The sequence below is a fragment of the Acanthochromis polyacanthus genome, unplaced genomic scaffold (genome assembly GCF_021347895.1).
Source record: "Acanthochromis polyacanthus isolate Apoly-LR-REF ecotype Palm Island unplaced genomic scaffold, KAUST_Apoly_ChrSc contig24, whole genome shotgun sequence".
In the NCBI taxonomy this organism is placed as follows: Eukaryota; Metazoa; Chordata; class Actinopteri; family Pomacentridae; genus Acanthochromis; species Acanthochromis polyacanthus.
In genome coordinates, this window is record NW_026131311.1 from 1 (window position 1) to 10,430 (window position 10,430).

The window sequence follows — 10,430 nt, forward strand, 5'->3', positions numbered from 1 at the left end:
GCTGTCACCCAGTCCACGCAGCCTCCGCTGTCACCCAGTCCACGCAGCCTCCGCTGTCACTCAGTCCACGCAGCCTCCGCTGTCACTCAGTCCACGCAGCCTCCGCTGTCACTCAGTCCACGCAGCCTCCGCTGTCACTCAGTCCACGCAGCTTCCACTGTCTCTCCGCTGCTCCTCTCATCTCTGTCTGCCCGACTTTTTATCCTCCGCTCCGGCTGCTACTGCGGAGATAATCATCAGGTCAGCCGATTACCACTGTCCTCACATGTCAATTACCTTGACCGCACCCTCCACACCTCTCTCTCCTGCAGCTGAGCTCTCCCACGCCCATCGCCACATATCCCCACCGCCCGACTTAGGCCGGGGAGCCATCCGGCCTAACCAACTCCCCCCACCGGCTCCAAGGAGCGGGAGAGGAAGTCAGCCACGGCCATCTGCGCCCCCGGCCTATGAATCACTGTGAACTTAAAAGGCTGTAGAGCTAGATACCACCGTGTGATTCGGGCGTTGGTATCCTTCATGCGATGGAGCCATTGGAGAGGGGCGTGGTCCGAACAGAGGGTGAATGGGCGTCCCAGGAGGTAGTAGCGCAGGGCCCCGACCGCCCACCTGATTGCCAGGCACTCTTTCTCTACCGTGCTGTAGCGAGCCTCCCTCTCAGACAACTTGCGGCTGATGTAAACTACAGGGCGGTCGACGCCCTGCACCTGCTGGGACAAAACGGCCCCCAGCCCTCTGTTCGACGCATCAGTCTGCAGGAAAAAAGGGAGAGAGAAGTTAGGTGTGTAGAGGAGTGGCTCCCCACAGAGGGCCTGCTTTATTCTCTCAAACGCCCGCTGGCACTGCTCCGTCCACTGGACCGGATCTGAGGCACTCTTCCGGGTCAGGTCGGTCAAGGGGCTGGCCAGGTCCGAGAATTTAGGTATGAACCGCTGATAGTAGCCCGCCAGCCCCAGGAACCGCCGTACCTCTTTTTTGGACTTGGGCTGCGGACAGGCTGCGATCGCTGCTGTCTTATCCACCTGTGGGTGCACCTGCCCGCCGCCCAAGTGGTGACCCAGATACCGTACCTCCCTCCGTCCAACCGCGCACTTCTTCGGGTTGGCCGTCAGCCCCGCCTGTCTCAAGGACTCCAGCACCGCGGCCACCTGCCGCACATGCGCCGCCCAGCTGTTACTATGGATGATAACATCATCCAGGTAGGCGGCCGCATATGCTGCGTGCGGCCGCAGCACCTTGTCCATGAGACGCTGGAACGTGGCTGGGGCTCCGAACAACCCGAACGGAAGCGTCACGAATTGGTACAAACCGTACGGAGTGGAGAAGGCCGTTTTTTCCTTGGACTCCGGTGACAGGGGAATCTGCCAGTAGCCCTTGGTCAAATCCAGTGTGGTGAAGAAACGCGCAGTGCCCAGCCGATCCAGGAGCTCGTCGACCCTTGGCATGGGATAGGCATCAAATCGTGACACGTCATTCACCCTGCGGTAGTCCACACAGAACCGTATAGACCCATCCTTCTTGACGACAAGAACAATGGGGCTACACCAGGCACTGTTTGACTCTTCTATCACTCCCATCTCTAGCATTGCTTTCAATTCCTTCTGAACTAATTTTCTCTTATGTTCAGGCAGTCTGTAAGGTCGTGAAAAAACCCTCACGCCTCGGGGGGTCTCGATGTGGTGCTGTATGAGGTCTGTACGCCCTGGCAGGGGGGAAAACACGTCAGCAAACCGCTCCTGCAACATGGCAATGTCGGCTTTTTGGGACTGCGAGAGGTGGTTTTCAACGGGGAGTGAGGTGGAATTGCCCGGCTTTGGAACCTCAGGCCCTAACTCGTCTCTCTCTTCAACTACAGTCACCAAAGAAGCCGACTCCGCCTCTCTCCATGCTTTTAGGAGGTTGAGGTGGTAAACCTGTGTTGCTTCTCCCCTGTCAGAGCGTGCCACCTCATAATCCACCTCCCCTACTCGTCGTGTGACCACGAAGGGCCCTTGCCACTTGGCGAGTAATTTCGAGCTAGAAGATGGGAGTAATACAAGTACTTTTTCTCCCGGTGAAAATTGTCTGAGCTTTGCCCCTCTGTTGTACAGGCGTTGTTGTCGTTCCTGGGCCTTGAGCAAATTCTCACGTGAAAGCTGTCCCAGTGATTGGAGTTTTGCTCTAAGGTCCAGGACGTACTGTATTTCATTCTTACTTGGGCTTGGACCTTCCTCCCAGTTTTCTTTAACCAGGTCCAAAACCCCACGTGGCTTCCTGCCAAACAGCAGTTCAAAGGGAGAAAATCCCGTGGAGGCCTGGGGCACCTCCCGCACTGCAAACAACAGAGGGTCCAGCCATTTATCCCAATTGCTGTTCTCCTCGTGAATGAACTTACGAATCATGTTCTTCAAGGTCTTATTCAGACGCTCCACCAGACCATCGGTCTGTGGGTGGTACACACTTGTCCGAATAGACTTGATGCCCAATAATTCGTAAAGTTCCCGAAGTGTTCGTGACATAAACGAGGTGCCCTGGTCAGTCAGAATCTCTTTGGGGATTCCAACTCGGGAGATGACCTGAAACAGTGCTTGTGCAACACTCTTTGCAGAGATGGTGCGCAACGGCACTGCTTCGGGATATCGTGTTGCGTAATCCACTAGGACTAACACAAACCGATATCCTCGTGCGCTCCGGTGAAATGGCCCGATGAGGTCCATACCAATTCTTTCAAATGGAACCTCTATCATGGTAATGGGTGCAAAGGCGGCCGTGGATGGCCGGTTGGTTAACAACTGGCATTCAGGACAAGACGCACACCACCGGCGTACATCTTCCCGAATGCCAGGCCAATAGAATCGGGGCCATGACGCGGTCGAGTGTTATTTTCATACCCCATGTGACAGCCATTGGGTTGAAATGTGCCGCTGGAAAACTGTTTCCGGCGGCCCCTTGGCACAACAATTGGGTGCTATATTCTTGCGTCTGAGTGTCACGAGTCACTCTGTATAATCCTGTCTCTGATTAATGAAAAGTGTGGATATGCAGGTGCTGTGCCCGGGTGCACCAACTGACCATCAATCTTTATCACTTGGTCGAAAGCTGAGCGCAGTGTGTCATCCCGAGACTGTTCCAGAGGAAGATCTTCCATGGGGTGTATGACAGGAACCCGCGGAGCCTCCTGACGAGGCCCCTCGGGATCCCCCTCCTCGTCTGCAGTGTCGGACAACCTCGCATCACCACTGAGCACAGCACACATATCACACGTCCCTACCGCTCGTGAACGCACTCCCACACATTTCCCCACTGCCCCCTGGAACCCAGGCCAATCCGTACCCAAAATAAGGGGGTGCGTAAGGCGGGAGCTAACCGCGGCCTTGATGATATGCTTTTTTCCCTTGAATCTAACTTCCACTGGCACAACAGGATATTTGTGAACATCCCCATGTACACACCTTATCCTCACCCAGGATGCCTCCACCAATGCCCCGGGTCGAACCAGGTTTTGGTGAATCAGGGACTGTCCACAGCCCAAATCCACCATAGCCCGATGTACACCCCCCTGGATCCTTACCGGAACGCTGTATGTCCCTCCCGGACCGGGAGAGGGTGCTGGCGTGCCGGCAACCCGAACCACCTGGCCGACCTCCATGAGCGGACACTCCCGTCGGAAGTGGCCAGGCTGCCCACACCGCCAGCACTCCTGTCCTGACGTTTGAGGAGCCCCCGGTGGGTTGGAAACAGCGTCAGCAGCAGCCGGAGCCTGGTGTGGAAGAGAAGCAAAAGAGAGGTTAGTACGGGGCACCGGAACCGGAGGCGTCAGTGAACGTGGCGCCGATGTCAGCGCAGCCAGGGTTTTCCTGCGTGGCGCTGGTGTCGGTCGCATTCCGGGAGGTGCCCGTCCTTGGCCTCCCGACTGTTAATCAGCAATTCAAAAGTGATGGCTGATTTTGATTATTTAATTTTCAATAAATTTTTATTTATTGTTACTTTTGTGAGTTTCAAGTGATTTCAGTGAGAATTGTGGGTTTTTCCTTCTTTAACTGAGGGGTACCAACAATTTTGTCCACGTGTGTATCTAATACCAGCCCAAAGGCAAAGGACATTCACTTTACAATGAGAAAACGACACCCAATAAAGCCAGCCTTGTTTAGCCTTTATTTTGTGTTTTGTTTCCCTGTATGTTTTCTGACTAACTCATTAATCCATTAACTACATTAATGCTGATGATCTTCACTGGCATAGTTAACATTCTACAGTTGAGTCTTTTTCCTCCAATTTAGAAAAAATAAAAATCTGCCATCACATTCCCACTATATTTTTTGTATGAAACACAAAATTGTAACCTTTTTGAAGGCTGATCTGTGCTGTTAGACATTTCAGGCTCGATTAGGCCTGTTATGTACATTTACCAATGAAAAAAGCATGAATGAATCTGACATACCAGTGTGTAACCAACACACACAGACCTGATGTATGCTTGTGTTTTTTTATTTAGTTTAGGTTTTTTTTCTTTTTTTACATTTATCTTACATTTATTTTACTTCATATTTATTCTTAACTTTTCATAGAATTACTTTTATCTCTGCACTGTGAATGAATGTGAGAAACGTCATTTCCTTTAACTGTGTTCTGCTGAATGACAATAAAGCTTGAAGTTGAAGCGGAGGACGTTAGAAAAATGCGATGAAGGCTAAGTCTAAAAATATTTCACCGATAACTGACTGACTGTGACTAACCTGTTCAGAGTAACATGACTCCAGTCCCCATCCCAGCTTCTTCATGAAAGGTGAGGCAGGGATGGTGATGGGGGTACCGCCGCTGTTTCGGCTCCTCGGTCTTACAGTTTTCGGGGTTTAAATGAGTCTTCGACGCTGGATGCGATATGGAGGTCATTCTGTCAAAGAAGAACAGATGTCAATTATGCCTACTGTAGAAACATTTGTCCTTACTGATTAGTAGCTGTTGACTGACAAATTAAAAAAGAGCCTAACGAGCTTCTACTACAGTATGAACTTAAAGCATTATGTCTTATAGGAGTAAGTGGTGTGCAACATGACTAAACGTGAAGTATTATGTCAATGTTTGGCAGCTTCAAAGTTGGTACCAATTAGAGCAAAAGCAGAATTAACTTTTAGAAAATTTATTAGTGAACTATTTTACATGATGTAATTGAACGTTTAGCCAACAGTCTTAACGGCAAAAACCAAACTAGCATCAATACAATAACTGTAAAGTTAGCTTCTTTCGGTGAGTTACTGAGATTATTGTGGCGCCAGTCCAGTTGAAAGTGTTTCGCATTTGCTTTAAGAATATGAGACTTAGTCATTTCACCCAACAGAAGTAACATTACCTTGAACTTCTCTCCTCTGTAACAACAAAACCGCTGCAGGCTAAACGGCGCCGAACATTCAAAATGACAACCAGCTCAGTCGGGTACGGGGCCGCGGAGGACAAACAGAGCGCAAGTCGTTTGCGTTATTTACAGTTTTTCTCAATCGCTTTGATAGCCTACATTTCTCGAATCATCATCGACTTAGCAAAAACAGTGAGTGTATTTCTCAAAACAATTCGTACAAATAGCAAAACACCGTGGATTAACTGCAAAAGCCAGTCTCTTGCTCAAAATCCTTAGTTCCATCTCTCAAAGAAGTAAATATCTGTGTCAATGAACATGTCAGTGCCATCAGAATGACAAGTCATTGTGTGTGGATAAAAACAGTCAAATTGCTTAGTCATGTTGTTCATTGTAACAGTGTACTGTGGAGGGATGTTCTGATATAACTATGGGTAAAGTTTTGATGCCAGTTATTGTAAATTGTAAGTTTACACCTTAAGTGTAGTGGGAGATTTGATTGCAAGAGACTGGACAAGATTCACATTTAGGCTTTTACTGTTTGTATTAATATTTTGTTGACAGACCACGTTATTGTGATACAGAAAGGAATACAAGCCCTGCATAGCAAAAAGAAAAACAAATGTAGAAATATGAATATAGGACAATCTTCAGGGAAAAACTGTACATGCAGTGTTGTAGGAATTACAATGCTGTCTTCTTACATCTCCTAACGTTCTGTCTGTTGGGACACAAATACTCATCCACATCACAAATATCTTCTCTTGCGTCTTTGAGAGATTTTAGAAAATCCGAATTCTTCACACATTTCCTCATGGAGAAATTCAAGATTTACCTTGGAACAATTTACAAATTCAGGACAGATTTAGAAAAAAAAAACATCGAATGAAAATGTATAGAAATATCACTGACATATTATGACAACTTCCATCCATCCATTATCTATATACCACTTTGTCCTCACTGGGGTTGCTGGAGCCAATCTGTTGCAGGGCTACAATCACGCTCACACCTACAGGCAATTTAGAATAACCAATTAACCTCAGCATATTTATGGACTGTGGGAGGAAGCCGGAGTGCCCAGAGAAACCCACACATGCACAGGGAGAACATGCAAACTCCATGCAGAAAGATCCCAGGCCCACCCAGGATTTGAACCAGAGATCTTCTTGCTGCAAGGTAAAGTGCTAACCACTACTCTACTGTGCGGCCCTATTATGACAACTTGTTAAATCATTTTAACATGTTAAGACTTATGCGATGAATTAATGCCCAAATGTGTGGAGATTGAGATTATTCAACAAGACCTATTGTACATTTTGATCAACATGACATAAGCAACTGATCTGTACGAAACAGCAGAGAATTTGTACATATCATTTGCATGGATGTACCAAAGCATTTACAACTTGTTCAAAGAAGTGAGAAACTGCTATTTTGATTCCCCTGGCTCTGCTTCTGACAATAAATCACATTTTTAAAAATGCATATTCATATCAGGGGCTGCACAGTGGAGTAGTGGGTTAGCACTTTTGCCTTGCAGCAAGAAGATCCAGTTTGAATCCCGGGGTGGGCCTGGGATCTCTCTACATGGAGTTTCCATGTTCTCCCTGTGCATGCGTGGGTTTTCTCCAGGTACTCCAGCTTCCTCCCACAGTCCAAAAATATGCTGAGGTTAATTGATTACTCTAAATTGTTCGTCTGTATATGTAGCCCTGCGACAGACTGGCGACCTGTCCAGGGTGTCCTCTGCCTTCGCCCGAGTCAGCTGGGATAGGCTCCAGCACCCCCCGCGACCCTAGTGAGGATAAAGCGGTGTATAGAGAATGGAGGGATATTCATATCATTCATCTTGATTCATGAACCATTCTGGACTCATGGCTGCTGCTTGGTGCTGGATTTCTTTACTCTGAGGGGCTACAAGACAAAGTTTCCCAGTTATGTGGCCTGGCATCATATTTTTATTTAAATGATATAATATTATGAGATATGCCACAAGGCAACACAATTCACTGACTTCATAATTAATTTGAACGGTGGTTTGAAAGCAAAGCTCAACATCTTGTTGTACCGTTTCATTGTCCTCATTTGTCGTTTCAAACCACGAGCTCGTTTTAGTGAAAAAGTCCACAGTGACAGCACATTTGGCTGCATGTGTTTCCAGAGCGTTCCTCTTTTTAATTCTTGCTTTCTTCGCGCCACTCTTGTTCATTCTGTTTTCGATCTTTCAAACACCTCTGACTGTGGAGAAGTTTTTTCCACTTAGATGCTGTTCTGACACAGAGCCAGCAGATGTCACTCTTCTGTCAAAGTGGTTCACTGCTTCATGAAGCTTCCATCTCACTTTCACTAAAGAAGTCACCATTGCCTAGACACGTGTGTAAATGCACATAGAGAACTGATGGTTTTTGCTGCTACGTGTGATGCTGCAGGTGTTTATTAAAGTCAGAGGAAATAGTCTGATAACCAGCAGGTGTGGGCAGAAAACAGGACTGAATGAGGTGTAAGAATGTTTCTGCAAAATCCCAGAATTACATTCAGTGCAAACTGAGCATTATTGTTTCAAACATGAATCTAACACGTGTCAGATTTGAGGCACATTAGTATCTGGACTTTGGCAGACATTAAAGGGAAACTTTAATGAGATTTGCTTTCTAGCGTCCTGAGATTTGGATACAGACCACAACAAAGAGCGATCGCCAGGTAATGTGAGGTTTTCGTTCACTTCTCATCTCTAGTATGTTGTGGGACACTCATTGGACTATCCGAGCCGGTCAGTGTGGGGGAAAAAAGCACGTTAGGGCGGACTTGATGCGGGGGGGCAAGTTTGCCCCATACTTTTCGCTAGCTGAGCTGCTAAGCTTGCCTTGCCTGGCTAAATACTGGAGCTGTTGTCGAAAATTCATTTCTCCATCACTCACATGTATGAAATGATATTATGAAAACAGACCCCAGGTTGAAAAAACGAAGTTCCCCTTTAAGTCGATGTGTTATGTACTAGGTACCTGTTGGGGGCGCTGGCGACCCCTAGACACAACCTGATCTACTCTGCTGGGTGTCCTGGGTGATGGAGTGTGATGTTGAAAGAGCCGAAACAGTCCAGGAAGCATCACTGATGATGTGGTTCAGGTTCATCAACTGTGTGTTGTATCTACTTCAGATGCGCTGCTTTGGAAATAAAGCGTCTGATAAATGAAACTGTTGAATTGCAGTGAACAGCATACGACACAAGGGAGAACCAAAACAGGCAACAATGCATAATAGTTGGTTATGTTGCACAGCTCAGGTTGGAGCATCTCTATGACCTGACCACACACACACTGAGGATTTCAAATCTGCACTTTTCATTCTGAAACAATCTACAAGACCGAAACACTTAAACTGCTCCTCCTATTGTAACCAAATCTAACTTTTCTGCCTGGAACACATCCAGGGACTGAATGCATACCTGTAATCTAGGACAAGGATGCAGCATGAGCAGGGATTAATCAGAATAGAACAGAATAGCTACTTATTGTCAACCACAACAGACACTAGTTGGTGCACATTATGACTGAATTTCAGATACAATCTGTTAATGTTAGTGTATTTACTCCAAGTAAACACTCAACCAGCAGTATGTTCAAATACTGTGCAGTTTTAAGATGGAGTCCAGGTGTTTGTGAGAAACCAGTGGTTTGAAAGCACATTTTTTAAAACTAATTTAGTTTGAGAACCATAACACATGCTCTCCAAAAATAAGTATAAAAGGAAGGGTGCATTATGTTACACTTTAAAACAAACAGAGTTCTGTTTGTGTTCCTTTGTTTTTATTTGAGGATCTCTCTTTTTGCAGTTGATCAGATCAACCATGTGGGTCCCAGTGTGAAGGAAAAAAACTTCCTGTTGTTGGGAAGTTTAAAAACCTTCTGGTTGGGTTGAGGGTAGAGAGGAAGGAGAGAACATGAAGACTTTGGAGGTCGCTGAGGCCGACAACAGCAGATCAGAAACATGCAGCTCCAGATCCAGAGAAACCTGCAGAGGACAAAACACAAAGTCAGTGACATACAAAGGTGGCGTCTAACTGTTTGAAGACATAAAGAGGAGAGGAGAGAGGAGAGAGGAATACATCATGTGAAATCCTCCAGCAGCCTGGGTTGGAAATGAACATTTTGAGAAAAACTGAGTGGTAACAATGAGCTAAATGCAGTTAAAGCTGTCATTCACAGCATCTGCATGGATATTTAAGTCACCTGTTATAATGACTCTGTCTGTACTAAGACTAAATTAGTGAAGAACTCTGAAATTCAGATAGAAATTCTGAGGGAGAGGCAGGTGGGAGATGAACAACTAACAGAACTTAGAGACATTACAAAGGTGAACTGCAGAGATGGTGCATTTTAGTGTTCAAAGTCACCTTTTCATTTGGTTATTGATCTGATCTTTCATAAGATCGGGGGTCTTGGAGAGATGGCTCTAAAGACAGCAAAAAAGAGAGAAAACTTTAATTGACTCAGATAAATAATTACATCTGAGCTAAATGACTTCACATACTCATATTAACATTAAGTTTCTAATTAGCCAGTTTATTTGATAAACTTACCTTGTGTTAATTGCATGGTCTCACGAGTCATGCACTGGTCCTGGATCTGCCTCCCGTCATCTCTGGTCATCCTGTCTGAATCTGCTTGATGTCGTTGAAGCACCAATTCTTTAAAAAAAAGAGAGAGAGATACAGATGTATTTTTCAATTGATTCTGACATCACTACATTTTGTCAGACTGTGATGTGCTACATACTAAATCCCTGCAGTGTCTGTTGGCTCATTCTTTCTTTTCACATTTAAATTACCAGTGCATCCGGTAAAATCTCAATAAAGTTTCTTCTCCTCACAGGGGCGGTCGTCGTCTCTGGCTTCATCTCTGTTGGGGCTCGGTCACTCGTCTTCAAATCGTCTTTGGGGTCGTCCTTGTCTTGGTCTTGGGTCCCGAGATCATCAGTCTGAAAGAAATCAAAAAGAAAACGCGGCAGAATCTTGTCGACGTGTGTTATTGTTGAGATTTCAAAAATATTAGATATATGAATGCAAAGTCAAAATCCAAAACTCACCGTTTCATGC

At 46.1% G+C, this 10,430-nt stretch overlaps 1 long non-coding RNA gene across 1 annotated transcript; it reads right to left on the reverse strand.

Moving 5' to 3' along the window:
* Positions 1 to 9,205: 9,205 nt before the first annotated feature.
* On the reverse strand, positions 9,206 to 9,985 carry LOC127532777 (uncharacterized). Its single transcript, XR_007940422.1, has 3 exons — positions 9,915 to 9,985; positions 9,729 to 9,787; positions 9,206 to 9,346 (listed from the first exon to the last, which is right to left on the reverse strand). It is a non-coding gene; the product is annotated as an uncharacterized LOC127532777 (long non-coding RNA).
* Between the last annotated feature and the right edge of the window lie 445 nt (positions 9,986 to 10,430).